We start from the raw sequence: 19,235 nt of genomic DNA, 5'->3' as shown, positions 1-19,235 counted from the left end.
TTGCTAGCATATACTTCAGACAATGCACAATATCTATAACAAACTCTGCGTGATTTAAGAAACTCGTGTATATAAATAATCTCTATGAGATAGTAATATAGGTCTTTCTGCTAAGACTTCATAAATCTTTTTTAAGAAACTGTAAATAACAATACACAGAACTCGTTTTTGGATACAGACTGCAATTTGAACTACATGTAATTTTGAATTTTTTGCTTTGTAGGACGACCTTCGGATGTTGAAACGATGATGCATGAAAGTTAAATGTGTGTCTTTACCTATGTGGAAGGTCAGATAAGTTTTGTACCTTGGCCTTCCTTCCTTTCAATTTATCTGTACTCTGAACATGCGTCTTAATGCTTGTAATATGTATTTACAATCAATTTCTATATGTTTTCATTAAAAGAATAATATCAACTTATCCTCCTTTGCATAAAGATATTAACAAGATTTTACTCCCATGAATCTTACCAACAGAATTTTATGTCCCCTTTCCCTGAAAAGTTAATTGATAGACGCACTTTGTCATGGCTAAATTACATTTGTAATGAACTTTTAAAATATGTAGGTAAAAGTTAAAGAGTCGTGGTGTGATTCAGAGTATTGTAGCCTCCTGTGCTGTTTCAAGTTACAGGAAAAATTAGCTCTTAAATTTGTATTGCCGAAATTAATGGCCAAAATAGAATTACTCACTTGTTTTTTTCTTGCGTGTTGATACAGTCTGCTCTAATTAAAAGAAATGCATAAAATGCATTGACGCGCAGTTAATTTCAGTGAGACTTGCGAGATTGGAAATATCGCAGCACAGCAGGTACATGTATTTGTTTAATTCAAAATGATGTGTCAATCGGTATTCTTTTGTCAATCAGTTATTTTTTACAGTGTTTACATTGTGTAGTACAAAGTTTAACATTCCTGTGGTGTACCAAGTAATCTGAAACTTCGTTCATTCGTATCTTTAGAATGGGTAGTATTGAGATTTGTTACGGGTAATGACATTTAATGTGTCACATATGAGTGTGTGACTAAATGGGAAAATATAGTCGTCATGAATATACCATTTGCTAGTTTCTTGGAAAATAATTTGCAAGGCATGCAAAAACGTAGACATGTATGAAATCTTTACAGCTTGAATGCCGTGATGAAAGAAGACATATTATTCTGAAGTGTGGGGGAACCACGGATCAAGAACCATTCGAGGGTAACAGAGGAATAAAGAACAACGTTGATCGTTTTCTTTGATGAAGTGGTGCTTACTGTTATCCGTTCATTGTTATAAATGTATTTCCATATCAAAATGGTCACTCTGAAGTATTTAACCAATGAGGTACGGTTTCCGAGTTTCTTCCGGTGTCTACCGGTAAATGCGAGACGGGGCAATGTACATGAAATGGTCACGCAAGGTAGGGTCTTTGGTCACGACTACCGCCGGACAACCAAGACCAATAAAACTATCAAGAAAAGTGACATGACAAAAAGACCACGGAAGTTACATATTAGTAACCACAGCGTAGATTGCAGGTTAGTAATTTTAGTGAGTGATGAATGGAAAGCTCGGCCAGAACACTGTCCCGGTCATAACATCGTAGTAGACTTTCATCATATTTGATAGGTCTCACTGAAGAATTTCTACCTCACACCTTACGCTTTGGGCACGGAACTAAATTAGATTCCTCATGATATGAATGACCAATTAGCAAGCTAAATTGGTATGCGTTTTTGTCCTATTAAACCTCTGGAATGGGAGAGTTAAAATCGTGATGGGAATATGAGTCCTATATTGAAGGATATCCCTAGTGATTGCTTTTTCATGTCCGAGGAAAAAAGGTCAAACTTAAATTCAAATCCACTGTGATCTTGTAAGTCGTAAATGGACATTTCTAGTTTACTGAGTAAAAAGCTGATGGTAAAATGTGTGAACTGTTCTGCGAGTGTGGAGTCGGAGAGATGTTATTTAATTTGTCTGGTCACGTACAAAACGATATCATCAGCAGCATCAAACCAAAGTTTCTTCTTTTGTTCTATGTTGAGGATGATGATACAAATCTAACAGCCTTCGTGGTTTTCAAAGGTTGAAACGACCCCATACTTGATTTTTCAGTAAATAAAAAAGCAAAAATCAGCAAAATTTTATTTTTTTTATTCTTTCTTTTTTCTGTCACTTGATTTTTTATAACACTTAAACATAGTATCATAAATAATAATAAATAATGAAAACAAATATAAATAACAAATGTTATGTTATCACAATAAGAATGCACTCGTCCGTGTTATTTCAATTTGAAATATGATGATACAGTCCCTTACCGGTATTTGGAATGCAAGATTGGCACATGTCGTGTATGTTGCTCTATATTTCTGAATAATTAATGATTTTACAACATAATTGTTAAAAGTTCATTTAAAATTCCACACAATACCTTCCCTGCGGAGAGAGAAAAACATCTGTGATTTCCCTTTTTTGCAGAAGTTATCAGAGATAAATAAAATGTCAAATTCTAAGAAACATTGACTATTTGAGTATGTAGTAATGGTAACATTGTTTTTAAGAAAGTCTTATCGCTACATCAAAAGTATGATCATCTGTATAGAGATTCTACATATTTTAAAAGCTTACAATTATATAGGTTGTTAGCTTTGAATGATGTGAAAAAGATGACATGTGTTTGAGTATAAGTTTTTTTGTGTAAATAGTGTAACCGGCAAGGGACTTAATAAATAAATGGAATGATCTCACAAAAACAAATCTGATTTGAGACAATGACATTTGAGTAAACTGAGATCAATCCTTAAATAATACTGCATTGAAATTATACAATGCAAAATAAAACCGAAGTCCATAGCTTCTCCCATCCCGTTGGATTTCTAAGGAATTTTTACGACGGAAACATGCTTTGCGATAGGTTCCGTAATCTGTGGATGAATCGGAGCAGATCGCAAAGACTCCAAAACCGATTCCAGCTTAGTGCTCTCACTACTCCGACGAACTGAGATTCTTGGCCAATGGCTGGAATGGATTTAAGACTTCTGACACTGTCGCAATGAAATTGACACCGTCGCACTTTCAGGATCATAGTAGGAGTGAGATGTTCAATAAATAAATAAATAAATAGTTAGTGTTCTAGTTGAAGGAACACAGCTCCTGGAGATTCTTAAGTTTGGTCCTTTAAAGTTTGAGGCATCCATCCTGTGTCGATCTGTAACCGGGTATATTTAATAAACCTGGAAAGACAAAAAAAAGGAATTTGTAAGACTTGTCGAATAACAATCATTGTCTATTTCAAGCAAGCTGTATCCATTATCATTTTATATCAAATACTCAGCGGTTAATACTTGATCTCTAAGATAGCAAATCTGGTGCACATTTAAACCACTACCCCAGTGTCATGATAACTTCATGCCTAGGTTAAATTTTCTGAACCATGGGGTCACCATTACTAATGGATTTAATAGTCCCGATGGGTTCATTGTGCATTTTGAACCGAGACGGGTTGATTTGATAATACCCAGTCTAACATTTTCTATTGTGTCTGCACTTAGTTCGGGAAGAGCAATTGAATGTGCGTTAATCCAAATTCACAGACGAAACGCGTTAACCATTGGGGTTTTAATTAATTATTAAACCCTATTTTTCCCGTCAATTTTAGTACATGCCAACACAGACTCAACTATTAAGAAATCATGCCTTCTTAATTAAATTATGGATACTTTCAAACACTTAGTGCCATTGCATTTATAAATACTTCTTAAGGAGATTAAGCACTGGATTTTTTTAAAAACATATACAAGTTGTGTATCGAAGAACAAATCTTATTCAATCTTTTTCAATAGCTCTCATCAACACATCACTCCTAAACGGATGTTTATCTTCAAATGGGAAGGTAGATTTATTCACTATATATTGTGAACCTTCCAGCTGTTTATCAGAACGTAATTAAACAATTTTATTTTATGAATAAAATATCGACCGGGATACATGTGGGTTGCCTATCGGGACAAGCAATCTTAACCACCTTTTATTTTAGGTTTCTTAAGGTTTCACATGGCTGACAGACAGTATGGATAACGCATCTACCGATTGACAATTATATTAATGTCCAATTATTCACACCGCGGTTAATTTATTATCAATTAGTTCGCGAATCTCTCTCTCTCTCTCTCTCAGTTTTTATAACAACAGAATGAGTGAAAAAAATATATAGTATTGAATAGAGGGTTGTGTTATAATGGAAGACTTCAAGTGTATACCGTTACAAATACCTGACTTGTTGATTAACATTTGGCATGTTACAGGTATAGTTCATTTCGTCCCTGAGGAATTATTAAACACATGTCTGACCCCTTAGGTGACGTGTTGCATCATCCCCATGTTAAAAAACTGTTTAACAAATTAAAGTTTCGTCCGCTTAATTGGGCGCCCCATGTCATAGCCTATTCAAAATAACGCGTTGCCTGCCAAACTATTTTGATTATGAAAATTTGGTACTAGTTAATTCGGCACTGAATTCTTGAAATGTTTACATTTGACAACCAGATGCACTTTGAGATCAAGTATCACAAAGAGCACATAATTAACGATTCGGGTCTCGACACTTACCTAAATTCTGATTACTGGTCACCTGGATCTCAATTTCTTTAATAAATACATCATTCGTAACTTCCTATTCTTTGGAGGGATTTCACATCTAGGACCAGCAAAACCATTTCGGCACAAACAGTGACAGTATCCAAATATTGAAGTAGGCATGAGAATTGTCCCTCCATTGAAACACTTTCCATTACACAGCATCAGCGCTGGAATTGCTGATGCCGAGTGTTTGCTTAAATCGTGTGATAGGTATATCACTAGAACTAATACAACCAAAGTTACTGTTAAATGCTTCATTCTGTTTTAAATGTCTCAGCGCTTCCCGTCTAATATCACCTTGAAATGTTATCAAATTCTTCAATCACTCAATAAAATGCACACAGTTTGACAATTATAATCCACGGTTTGTTTTAACGAACGCTGTAATCACTTGTCATAATGCAACTGTACTATTGATATCGAGTTGTAAATGCAATGATACTGTAGTGAAACATTGTATGGTAATATATATAAGAGACATTGTCTCATGAATATTCATGATTACAATCCAACCAATCTGATGAATTAACTTCGCAAAAACGTAACGCCCCTTTTTTACCTTCCATTCTTAATATCCTCACATATACGCTATGGGCTGTTGAAAGAAACAAAATGAATCTTATCTACTTCTGTCCTCTGTCGTTATGTTTGCGATATATGTTAATGTCGTATTGAAATTGAGAGTTGCCAAATGAAGAAATATGTATTAAAAAGAATGTTACGTCCAAAAGCAACACACTCCATTCTTTACAACGCATGGGCCATGCATGTATAACAACAGAGCGAGTTGGAGTTGGGCATTTTTAGCAGGAAACATCCATGGCCACCTCAACTATTTGTTGTGCCCAGTACAGGTTTACATGTGTACTGTGGTATTGTATAGGAAACGTTGTTACCGTTCATTGATTGACATAGTGCTATAAAGGACTCTCAAAATGAAACAGCTTACAACAGCTCCGCATGCGACTTGTAAGTTAATTTAAAGGAAAAAATCAGACTACGTGTTCTCTGATCCTCAAATATTTTTATTATGCTTAAGTATTTATAATTAAGAATTTGTAAATTTGATAAATTTTCAAAAAATATTTATCTGAGCGGAATCCATTTATATCAATAAGAGGTTGAGTACCCTACATACAGTAACACTTCTGCGGAGGTGTTAACTTAATAAATGGCTATTTTCGGTTCAAACTAATTAAAACCACATAACATTTACCTACTGTGTAGAGGAAATATATACTATTTTAAGCGACATTGAGTGGCAATAGAGACTTCTTAACGCTTATTATTAACAATGCAATTAATTTAACGATTGATATTTCATTGAAAAAGCTGTATTCGGCAATGCCAGTAGAATATCAACTTTCCGTGTATGTAAAAGGATGTTGTAAATTGATTTATCTTCATTTTGCTGAAATAGAATAAAAGTCGTAATTCACGTGTATTTAACGTAACATATGATACATGCCAAAAGGTAAACTAAAACCACTACTGCACTTACACTTTAGATATATTTAGCTGAATGGTTCAAATTGAATCTTCCCTAAAAAAAAAAAAAGAGCAAAACAAGTAAAAATGTAAGACACTGGGGGAGGTTGTTTAACAAAATGTAACTGTGGGTTTTTTTTAAATTTTCTTTTTGATCATTGAATGAAAAAAGGAACAGCTAAAGAAGGTGACTAAGATCTGCACTTTCTATTTAAGTCACACGTTCGCAGGGTTACATCATTTTCGTGTGACAGTTAGGTTTGGTTATTTTTTTCACAGGGAGGGTCATTCGTATAGCGCATGTTTCCTTTTCCTCGTTGATACAATATCTGGTGAGGAGCACGTAAAACGGTTTTCATATTGTGTGTAATAAATGTCCATGCTAGTAACACTTAAAAATAAGCATTGAGTAAACATTTTAAAGACAATTTCATAAAATGTAAATGAGGTTTTTTTTCTCAAAGGAAAATTCGCTAGGTATCGATTTTAGACGTGACTGGATTGTGTACCTTTTTAAGTCATTTAATGCAATTTTCTGGACTTCACGGGAGTTTAGTCCTTATCAATCAGAAAATAAATAATGTGAAAAGATTTCGACAGAACATGTCAAAACGGTTTCCACTAGTTAAGATATCAAGCAGAAACACTTCACGAAATGAGAAAGCCACAATTCATTTTTCTACCGAAAGATAAACTTTGAATTGGTTTTTCTCAAGAGAAGGGTGGTTAGAGTATTCCCAATATGAGCTGTAGTTGATACGAAATATTTGGCATTCAAATTACATCAATAAATAGTAATTGTTTTAAAACATGCAGCATATGTCGATCATTATAGTCGAAACAAAATCAACAGAAAAGGAATAACCTTTGCAATTATTTATAACCTTGCAGGTACTAATTGTATCTATACATTCATGAGATCTGTTTATGTGAGGGTCCTACTAATCTAGTAATTTTATAAAATAGAAATGTGTCGAAAAGGAAACAATTGACGCCTGTCTATGTTTGCAAGTGCTTAAAATACGAAAAAGTAAGATCGTCCTGTACTGGCGCGGTTCAGAAATCTGGAATTAATTGCAGAAAGGTAAACAGACTGCAGGTTAGCACATCGATCTATATGCTGCCTGAACTAATATCGAAATAAAAAAAAAACTGGTGCAACGTTATTAAACTGTTTGCACCTCCTGACGTTAAGGAATACTCGATGAGAAACTAAAGAACGCAATAATGATATAGTTTTTTTCTTAAAAAAAAAAAAAAAAGCTTAAGAACTATTTTAAACATGTGCTACATGAATTGTAAAAAATACGACTTTGGTATTGACTGTAGATCTGCATCAATTTGTAATGTGAGAAATACGGCTATTGCTTTACCAAGAAAATGTATTTTCTGTTAATAAAATTTAAGCTACAATATAAGCCTTTTGTTTATAAACTAAATTCTCCAAATACTTAACTCTCACTTGGTTACAATACACACCTTTATCAATAATGGGATAGTTTAATTTTAATAATTTATAATAGATAGTAAAACAAATTAGAAATATCTTTTTCAAACATGCTTCATTAATGTCAAATTGAATTAGTTTTATGAGCTTTGCAGCCAAACCAACTTTGACTGTACACTCCCTAGCACCAGCACAGATTCATCACTCAGGTGGGGTCCGTTTAGGTCTTTTCTGTGACACCTACCAAGAGGTTGCGTACCACCGCAAGTCGTTGTAGTAATGATACTGAAAACATCTTATTTTTAATAGCGGAAATTGCCGTTCAAACAAGAGGGCTGAGCAAAAGTGTTGCCCCCGAAAAGTTAACCATTTCCTCGCGATTGTATCAGGCACTAGATAGAATAAACCTCCACCGAGCCAATTTGAAATAGGCAATCCTAAAATAGCCAACCTTTGTCTGGACCTAGATCGTTAACACTAATTTTGTTACAAATTATTACGATCTTTTTGTCACATAATACCACAGACAGCCCTACAATCTAAAAAAAAAAGTCCACGGGAATACTAACGACGATAAGAAATTTGAGAGAGAGATAACACTTGTAACAGAAACACCTTTGACCTTTAGTGCTGTAAGAGAGAGAAAATCCCAAGATCTTAAGTAGATATTACTATTTCATTTTCAAAGTATATACCTTGGTTTATGGTTTCAACGCCATCGTCCACCAAAGCCAAGAAAGAAAAATTAGTTAGGAGATAACCCCTTCCCTTCACAATACAAACGGAAAGGTGTTTTTTTTATTTCTCTTGCCAATTTTTTTTTCTGTGCGTTTTGAATAACATGTTGCTTGAATCCTTGTGCTTTAAAAAATAAACCATAATACTTGACAGGTTATACCTTAATAAGAGAATTTTTTTTTTTAATTTTGTAATCATCAAATAATATTTTAACTGAATCATAGATCTGTAATCGCATGTATCAACAAAGATAGTAAAAATACTCCCACCTACCCCCTTTCCTAAAAAAAAAAAAAAACACTTTTAAATCAGACGTCGTAATTATTTACATCTCTGAAACTACTTGTAAATACAACTATTCCTTTTGAAAATTTAAAATCAACTTAGTGTCACGAGTCTGCAATTATTAGATTCATTTATTTTTTCAGTAGCTGTAACATAATGGTGACGATTGTCCAAGTCATCGAATAAATGAAGTAGTTTCCGCAGGAAGAGGCCATTACGTTTTGAATTTTGGAGATTGTTTGCATACAACGATTGGTCATTAGTGCAGAATATCATCACGCATTGCTATAAGTACTTGAACATTTCTTAAGGATCACCTACAAGTAATCAAGGCTTTGAATTTTTAAACTGTTTTTTTTATTCGTATGGTCAATCTTTAATATTATAAGCACTTTGAATGAGGTTATGAACTGTCATTAATCATTAATTGATACAAAAATGTTGCATGTTTCCTTTATATGTAGGATAAGTTAAATTACAGTTCAATGTATTCAACATATATAATATATTGAATATATTGTATGTAAATCTAATATCAAGAATATATACTTATAATTTTTTAAGTTATCTAGAGAAACATTTATTTCAACTTTTTTAACAGTGTTTAGTCTATGTAGTGTTTGGCACCATATTCAGTACGCCAAATCGATAAGTCATTTTCATGTATCTCAGAATTACGAAACAGTAGCGTTCTCGATAATGATCTCTAACCTCTGTTCTTAAATCTTAACTAAGTAAAAACTGTTCCACTGTATGCAATTAAGATTGAAGTTTTATTTATTTTTTATTTAAAATAGGATCATGGCGTACGTACCAGTCATTGAAACAATTACTCAGCAATTTGTAATGCTTATTTATTTTCATGTTTTGGGGAATATTCGAGTGGAACTTAAAATACTTTTCCATCATGTTAATTGTAATGTATCGAGCGCTCGATACAGGCGGTGCCGTGAATTATCGGGGATCATGAAAATTTGACAAGGCCGAAATTATCCATCTTGGACAAATCGGACTCATTCGGATCGTGACTTCCACTTCCATAGATACAATTGTAGGTAGTTCGTGGAAATTTCGGTCAAATTTCCATATACTTTAAAGTTGTCAAGTCATGTGACGCATGGTGTGCACCTTATACATTACTAAACGTTACATTGAAAATTTATAACGTTATTTCTCTCGTGGATTAATCAAAGGGTCTTCATTTTTTTGAAATGGTATTTAAGAAACGGTGGCTTTTGACATTACGACCTCGCGTCATTTTTTTAAAGAATTTTGAAATTTCCGTACCTCCAAACTTGAATACTCGTTTAAGCAAATTAAATTTCAAGTCAGTATACATATCTATTTTCAAACTTATTAAAAGCAAAAAATTACATTGCTAATAAAATGAAGTCATGTATTTCTAACGATCAGGGGCGATGAACCTAAAATCAATTCTTAAACAATCTTCATTAGCACTTATTAGCTGGTATTCAATTGCAAAAAGATATAAATTATTCAAAAACATGTCGCTTTGCTTCTTGTAGATAATTTGGTTTTATTTCCGTTTGTTTTGTTGTGTTGCAGACGACCTCGCTGTTTTTATGGGAGTAGCTTCAAAACACTCGAAAAGTACCGATATAGGATGAGGAAACGATACCAAACTAGAGTTTCTTCTGAAGCCTCCACAAATTGACCTACTACTTAAAAACTTATGTACAAAACCAATACGTTTACAAATAATGCGTGCGTTTTATTTTTTAGTCGACGGTGAAAGGGTTTGTACAGTTTGTTAAAGGGGTGTGTGGAGAAAAAAACCCTAAATGACTAAGAATATCTGATGTGCATATTGCATAATACACTTTGAAGTCTGTATGTGAGATGTGCACCGTGTCCCCTGGTCAGGCTATCTGAACTACTATATAGATGACACGATCATTCTCACATAGGCTCCCATTCATGCTTACTACGCCAAAACGAACAAAAACACGATGCACTTGAAGGGTATTCATTGGTTCGCTGCTAATTTTCACACCCAATTGTTTTCCTGTAAAGAGCTTTTTGTCGATTAAAAGGAAGCGCAGTGATAAACACCATCTGATCCTCGTTTGATCTTGAGAATTCTGCGATAACAGCAGAAATAATTTATGCACGTTTAATTGTATGAATGAAATATCCTACCCCATTGACGGTCTTTCGCACAATAATTTAGGTTGGGACATTTTTACATGTTAAATATTTATGAAGCTCAGGCATGGGTTTCAATCGTCGGCAATATTAATTGCTTATTTGTTAAGAACATCGATATCTTGGTATAATTGAACAAATACAAGGACGAAAGTGAAGAGAATTCATTTCTGTCGATAAAAGCACTGACTTGCATTCTTTTTGTTCTGATAGAAGTCCAATATACTTACCATTCAACAAGATTTAGATGACGTCTTATGTTTAAAATGGCGAATATAGATTACATATCAAACTTACGTTGACAAGCTCCTGAAAACATAGTATTTGTTAAAGTTTGACTTTTGGGTTTGGAAAATATCTTGGACGCAATCAAGAGCATGTGTCTTTTTAATTTGTTCCTGTGCATCAATTGGATCAATAATCAGAATGATCAATGATCAATTACAGCGTCAATGGAGACATGCATATCGCAAGACTTATTTAAAATTTTAAAAATGTAAATTATTTCCATACATTTATAATCTATCGTAAACGATTACATGAAAACACTCTATACACACCGAGAAAAGCATGGTGGTTTGTAACATAAACATCCTTCTGGTTATACTGGTCTGATGGAAGAAAGTGAGTGAAGCTAGTCGACCTCCTCAAACAACAGACCATAAATCAAGGAGTTGGGACTTCGAAATCTTGTTTTCGTTGCAATAATAACATGGCCCTTACACCCCCTGAAAAGAATATGGGAATTAGAGGGGGTTTATTTAATAAAAGAATCTTTTTTTTTCTCCCTCTGTCCGTCCGATTGTCTGCAATTTTGTCAGGCCTAATATTTGTGATGAATATTTACTGGAAGTTCTTATTCCATTTTCATGAACAAGACCCCAATGATACGATATATAATGTTAATTTGAGCAGTATCATTTTTTTTAATTTTGTATTGGTCATACTTTGTAATTTGGAAGCTTACAATTGACCTTGACCGAAGGTCATGTGGACAATATTAAGGTCAAGGCATATTGATAATGGGAGATTTTCTCAACAAAAGGTGTCATTATGTAAGGTCTTTCACTAAACCTGTAAGTTTTTGGTCAATAATCGACTTTCAACACACATTGTGCTAATTTGAAATTTTCTCTGCTGACTTTTGAAAGTTTACATTTATATCTGGGTAAGACATTATGTAAAAATATCTTCTTTTTCATATCGAGTTTTGTGTTGTATTTCAGATACGAAAGTCTACACATATTATAATTAATTTGATGTGGAAGTAGAATGTTTAATTATATTTTTATCTTTTTTAACAGAATTGAGAAATGAGATATTAAGAGTGTATTTGAGAGGGGCAGCTGTTTTATGAAGGGAAGTTCATGTCCTCACAACCAAAGCATGTAACAGAGATACGTGACAAAACGATTGTGATCAGTTGGTGACGAACCAAGAGCAATCAAAGTACAAAATTGTTCCTACTTAGAGTTATGCAGAGTGAAGGGTTATCTCTGCACGCATTTGTATGCAAACCGATAATCCTTGAGTTAATCCCCGGAAGTAATTGCAATCTCTACCCTACGCGTACAAAAGCACATGAGCCTTGTTTGAGGACTTTTTTTAAAATTTTTTTACTAGACATAGAGTTTAAGGCTTCAACAGGTATCTTATGATTATTGTTTCTTAGTAGTATCTGTTCCGCTTCTGGGTTTTACTTCTTTGTTTCAAGAAGTGAACGAGGTCATTTAGTAGCACAGGAATTTACAGTGAGGCATATTTTGTGAACTTGAACTTCTTAAGTTCAACACGTGTATTAGGAGTATTTTATATTTACTCCACAGTACTTATAGAATGTTATTACGAAAATACATATGCTGGGTTTCTCCTTAATACATAGAATCTAACAAAAAATTTCCAAATTTCAATTTGTTGGCTGGAAATGGTTGTCTTTATGTTTTTGTTAACGGTTTTGTAAATGGAAATTTTCTCGTAAACGAAGATAGCGATGAACTTTAAAACTTCTTGTGATGAATATTCAGAGCATGGTGCGATGAAAACATTCAATCACACGATATCCTCGGACGTTTAAAGCACTACTCGATACTGTCGTCAGGGATTTCCAACAATGGTGTCTGAAAGTTATTTCATCTGTTAAATGCTTCAATTATCTGTATTCAAGGGGTCTTTGTCAGCTGTGAGAGGTCGATGGGTTGCTTTAATTGTGGGATACAATTGGTTATTGGGTCACCAGACCATAACTACGGAAGGTCTCGTAAGGTGTTGGCACACACACGCATTCCAACTACCCTAGAATTGTGACCCAAGAAAATGATGCAATACGTTTAGATTGCCAATATCCAACATGACACTCAAAATAAAGATATATTTTGTTTATTTTCTGTCATAATGGAATTATACAAGCTTATCTAGCGTTATGATTGTCTTTTATTTGAAAATAAAGCGTATAATTTTTAAAAAATCATTGCAAGGATATTGAAAATGATGCTCAAAATTAAGATACTTATGTTTTATTTATGGTCTGTGATAGTATAAATTTGTATTTTTACAAACTTACCTAATGTTTTCAGTACAATTTTATTTCAAAATATAGCGTTTATTGAAAACAATCATAGCAATAACATGTATAATAAACACGAGGAATACAGCAAAATACCTTTGTCACAGCTAATTTTTTAACCTTGGGTTTTTTAATACAATACAAAATCAAATAGTTAATTAGCTTTATTGTCTTAAAAGTCCCATGTTAATTATCAAATGGTACAGACAAGGCTCTCAGAAGTAAGTTTTTGGGGATGTAAAGTCTTTTCATATGTGTTACAACGTGAATTTTTTTTTAAAATGCCTGTTAATTCATGAAATATCTTGTAATAGCGCCATCTATTTTGCAGGAGTGACAATTCATTCCTTTTAATTCATTCATTGGTTTAATTCTATACTAGTCTGCTCATGGTCACAACCATTGTGTTTTATAACAACAAGCACGTTTCTTTTAACAAAAGGTAATCGAAAATGGAACGCTGTGTCTACGGAATGATGCAATGTTTCTCTGCATGGGAAATAAACATTTAAGGACAAGTTGCCAAAACATTGCCATTCTTGTTTCTCGTCCAATGTTTATTTGGAAAATTACTCTATCAGAAATCGGATGACAATGGAATCTTAGTCTGTATGTCAAAAATATGAATGTAGTATGTGAGTTTAAACATATTGCCAAGCTTATTGCTTTAATTTTGTTTGGCATGTGATACATGTTAGGATTGAAACTTACTCATTTGGAATAAAGTTTTTTTTCTTCTCAAAATATTAATGACAAGTAAAACAATGACAGTGACGTAGACATTAATCCGTTTGAAATCGCCTTATAGGTTAAGGAACTACAGTTAAACAGATATGGTCTCTGCGAAAATTCATTCATTGATTTCGGTATCGGATGATTTTAGTTAGGTTTTGTATCATTTTCTGCATAGAACGAGGTGTTTATATGTCTAGAATCACCTGCTTAACCTCTTTAAGTTAGCATATGCCTATTTCACCTTGTAGTCATCAATGTTTGTCAGGAAAGATAAGATGATGGCGTTTGGATTGGCTATTAACCCCATCCATTTAACTTAATTTTTTATAAACATTGTCGGTCTATACTTGTACAATGTAGCTTCTCTTGTTTTACATATTTTGCGTCTATACTGTATGTTTTTCAAACTCTTATAAATTAAAACAGATTTGTGACATGGATTTAGAACTACTTAATGTGAATCCTAACATCTTCCAAGTTTTCATACTACCTTTGTCAAATCCAGATTTCATTGGTGGGTTCATTGATACACATATACCTGAAGTTATATTAAACTACGTTTACCATTGGTTGACCATACCAATGTTGCCTGGGGTAACGGAACCACGCCTCTCGTTATATAAATAATTAGTCCACCTATGTCTCATTAATGCAAGATTTGATATTCGGAGGGCCAATCAAACTTTGTGTAAAGCTAGATATTTGCCTGTAGGAAACTATGTCTTCCTGTCCGAGACCTTGATGTTTTTTAAACACCTCTCTAATCCTAGCAAGACATGTATTTTTTCACGGAATACATTTTATGAATATATGACTTCTTTCGTTCCATTGACAAAAAATTTATTTCTTTTTTTTGTGTTTACATTATCAAATATTTAAGTGCCTAAAAATGTCAAAAGATAATGCAGAACTTCAATTTGTCGATTGATTTTTTAAGATATCATGGCTGTAATTTGATTTTGTTCTGAAGAGCTGTAAAAGATACAAAGACAAAAATCTACTTGAGTGCTATTAGGAAATCTTTGGAGTCATTGCAAAAGAAGTAAATCAAACACATATATGTATATACTGATACATGCATTAGGCACTTACTTCTTTGGTATTCATTTCTGCTACAGTGCAAGTATCAATACTAGCACCAATGATTATTGGTATAAGAGATTTTTAAATGTAAACGTGTACATGCCATGATCTGATTCGATTAATGATATCGAGCGTAAATTTGGTTCTCTGGTCAAGGAAATAGTATGAGGGATTTCGGGGGAGGGAATATCGCAAAAGTTGTTAATTTCACTCCGTAAGACAGACATCTTCATACAGTCTGCTATTGACCATAATCTGATAATGGGATAAATTTCAGGTCCTTAATTTACAAATAGAGTAGGAGTGATGCAATTTGTCAGCCGGATCTTTTTAACTCATCATTGATGGGATTTTATTACTTTTTATTGCCAAGGAACATTATTTTTCCATTCGTTCTGTTATCGATTCAACAACATGTCACCTTCTGAAATTGCTTTCCGGGAGAACCGAAAGAACTTGATTTTTTTTATCAATATCTTTCATAAACTAGAATTGGTAAACAATATATCTCTGTGGGAAAATATAGTTGTTGAATATTGAAATTTCTTTAAAGTGTACCAACATTTTTTAATCTTTTTATCTGATTTTAATCTTTTATATGCATTTAACATTTTTGTCGACAAATGGTTTTTTCCGCAATTTGAATAATAATTTAAAAACCTTAAGTTTAAGTAATAAAAATATTTTCAAAACATTCTGATAAACACAGAATGAATATACATGTACTTTGATGTGATTCAACGATGTTATCAACGTATCTATGGAAGTTTCTCATCGAAGTAAAAATTATTTTGCTACAGAAGGAAACAAGTTTTAACTATAAAATGAGACACACGGTGAACGTTTTATGTTGAGATAATGTACAGATTTTGTTGATTTATTTTTTTTGAATTTGTTAAAAAACATGCCTTCAAGAAACATCGTAAACATATCAATTTAAATAATTTTCAAACGACTAGTAGATAAATTTGATCATCAAAAAGTACATATCTGTACTGATATTAAGGCACGTGACATAACTAAAAAATCTTTTATCGAAAAAAATATCACCGAAAGATAAAAAAGCAGCATACCACCGCAATGGATTAAATGCTATTTTGCACATCAAGATGCTAATTGAAATTTCCCAAAATCAAAATCGTGTATGAGATAAAACATATCTTTTCAATCAAAATGGAAATTTGAAACGCCATTAATCAGACGAATCTTTTTAGTATTAAAATTTTCTCTCTCTCTCTCTCTCTCTCTCTCTCTCTCTCTCCTTATTTAGTCAAATAACATTTGTCATATATTTTTCTGCTTCTTTTTACTAACTTTAAATATCAACAATTCTACCGCTTGCAGTTTCCCGAAGTTTGACCGAGAAAATACATCATTTTTAACTACTAATGGCAAATCAAAAACTCGGCTAAAAATTGGTAAAACTATCGAGTTTTGAGGACGTATGGCATAAAAAAAATAACAATGTCATAAATATTTCAAGAGTTAAAACACAGGATATGAATGTAACAATAGAGGATGGGCCCATTAACTGTAGTAAACACAAATAATTTGATACTTTGAAACTTTAATCGCATCGGAAGGAAACGAAATTTAAGAAATCAAGTAAATGAGGAGAGGAGAATATCATTTTACATAATGCAAACTTGTCTACCTATAAAATGTTCTAATAAAATGTCATATTTCGTAGGAGTAGCCTTCCGTTTACCCGTCGCCAGTTAATGAATGTGGTACACTAATTTTGGATGAAATGAGATAACCGGGCAAATTTAAAATACATGACTCTATCAATTCGGCTGGGTGAAAAACAATATCCTGATTTGAACCAACCAGGAACTTCGAATGTAAAGTTGCAATATATGATGATTTGATAACTATTAAAGTAAAACGACTAGCGGTATATCATATGATAGATCCGTGTTTATGGACCCAAGAGGACTATACCATTTCCCAAAAGTGCGAATTACGTCACCAATGGATGTGGGAAAGTTTAGTAATGTACACATTTTATGGTCTTCTCATAGACGTAATGGAAAACCCATTTCAAATACTGTAAATAAAATGATATCAAGGAGTATGTTACTTAGAAAACGCATCACTGCATCAGTACTATGAACTAAAATAGTTTAAGTACGTTTCGATCCACATGTATATCCTATAATTTAGATGCCCCATCTTCCGACCCTGTGAAGGTGTCAAAAGACACTAGTACTATTAGAGGTTTGGCAAAGTACCATATATTTTTTTTTCATACTCAACTCTTTGTAAAAAAAAGAAGAGAAGGGCGTCATTTTTATTCTTTATACATGTAAACTACTTACTGCTTTGTAGAATTCTTTTGATGATATGAATTAAACTGTGCCAAGATTCTCCAGAAGATTGAAATAATAGGCTAACCTGGTTGTGTGAATCGATTAAATCAATTTACTATTGATTTTTTACAATGTTCACGTGCAATTAAATGAAAATCGTCATTCATTTAAGAAATAGACAATTTTAAACTATAAGATGAACTAATAGTATATACGTCTTGATCAATACAATATTATGAGGAACGCGACTCCTGATAAACCTCTTAGAACAACCCACATTTATTCGAGATTTCAAGAATTCATGAGTGGCGAGACAGTATTTTAGAAATACTCTATAATCTAGAATTGATCTTTTATAAAAGCGTCTTTTCAAAGAGAAAGATTTATAAGAGTTTATATAGCTTTACTCTGGTTGGTACTTTTATATTCTTCTTCACTTCTTATTCATTTGGATAAACTATATGAATGGCTTTATTTGTTTACTTGTTACAGTCAAACTGATAACTCGTTTTTTAAAGTGTTTAATGCAAATGATAACATGTCTATATGTATATAGTTTTGACAATAAATTATTCCAGTCACGTGGTTACATCAACGACTTTGAATCAACCCTTGCATAAGAGCACCTTACATAAAAGCACCCGTACATAAGAGCACTACTATACTCCGATCAAGACATCCTTTATCTTCAAAACATTCATCAAAGACAAAACGTAAGCTTTGTGCGCACATGCATTTTTGTTCCTAACAGAAAGTTCACTCCAGGATCAGTTTCCTTATGTCTTCGATTTGATAAACACCTGTTTTATCGATCTGCACGTAAAGTGGTTTTAGGCGTAGGTTCAACAAAAATAAGTTGAAAAAATTAGTTCTAAGAAATGTTAAAATTATGGTTAAAAGTTCCATTAATAACATCTAAATACTTAATCAGGACCCCTTCTCCCGAACAAGGGAAATTTTGCCTGGTAATAACGTTCTAGAAAATTTGTGAACAAAAATTTGAGGCATGTTTTTCTGTTATCAATTTAGAAATATCTGAATTTAACGCTAATGAGTTTGAATGTTCATGTGAGATTGGATTTTTTGAAAATAAAGTCATTTTGTTTAACTTGAAAGCAAGATCTGCATAACACCTCCATTGCATATGAACGATTATTGGTTTTTTGTTTTGCATTGGTGTATCTTTGATCAGTCTTGTATATGAAGTGAGACGACTGCGGTCAGGACCCGCCACTCTCTGTGGTCTATGTACCACTTTCCCTTCAATACCAAGAATTCGCCTCCGCATGAGATTGACTAATTGAATTTTATAAACGCCTTGAAAACAATTAGACATATGTTGACAGATGATATCAAATCAATTCCGTTTTCAAGTTGGGTGATATAGTATATGTAAAATTAAAATGTTTTTAAACAAGTCGATTTCAAACATATATGTATGTGTTGTTTTGAATTCAACTTCTGTGAAATATCGCAAACAGCAGCATTGTTTTTTCCCCAATATTTACAATCTAAATCAAACGTTCCTAGATGAAAGATTCTGATGACTAGCTAAATGCAATAAAAGTTTTTTCTTAGATAGTTCATGCAAGAATGAATGTAGCAGGCTTTGCAGATAAAATACATAGTCAGCATCAGCATCAGTAATTCATCCATATAACGTGAGTAAAAGTGTACATTATAGATTTATTTATCGTATTGTCGATCAGTATATTGCACAACAGGAGCAGCTAACTCTTCAATAAATGGAATGTAACTGCACCTTTTAGTAGTCTGAAGTCAGTTTAAGCT

At 33.0% G+C, this 19,235-nt stretch overlaps 1 long non-coding RNA gene across 1 annotated transcript; it reads right to left on the bottom strand.

The window, feature by feature from the left end:
- Nucleotides 1-2,124: 2,124 nt before the first annotated feature.
- Nucleotides 2,125-5,185, bottom strand: LOC117680731 (uncharacterized). The gene is made up of 2 exons (XR_004595651.2): nt 4,598-5,185; nt 2,125-3,222 (listed from the first exon to the last, which is right to left on the bottom strand). It is a non-coding gene; the product is annotated as an uncharacterized lncRNA (long non-coding RNA).
- Nucleotides 5,186-19,235: the final 14,050 nt, after the last annotated feature.

The sequence above is a fragment of the Magallana gigas genome, chromosome 3, assembly GCF_963853765.1.
Source record: "Magallana gigas chromosome 3, xbMagGiga1.1, whole genome shotgun sequence".
NCBI classification, from domain to species: domain Eukaryota; kingdom Metazoa; phylum Mollusca; class Bivalvia; order Ostreida; family Ostreidae; genus Magallana; species Magallana gigas.
Note: the sequence above shows the minus strand (reverse complement) of the source record. Positions and strands in the feature narration are given on the sequence as shown.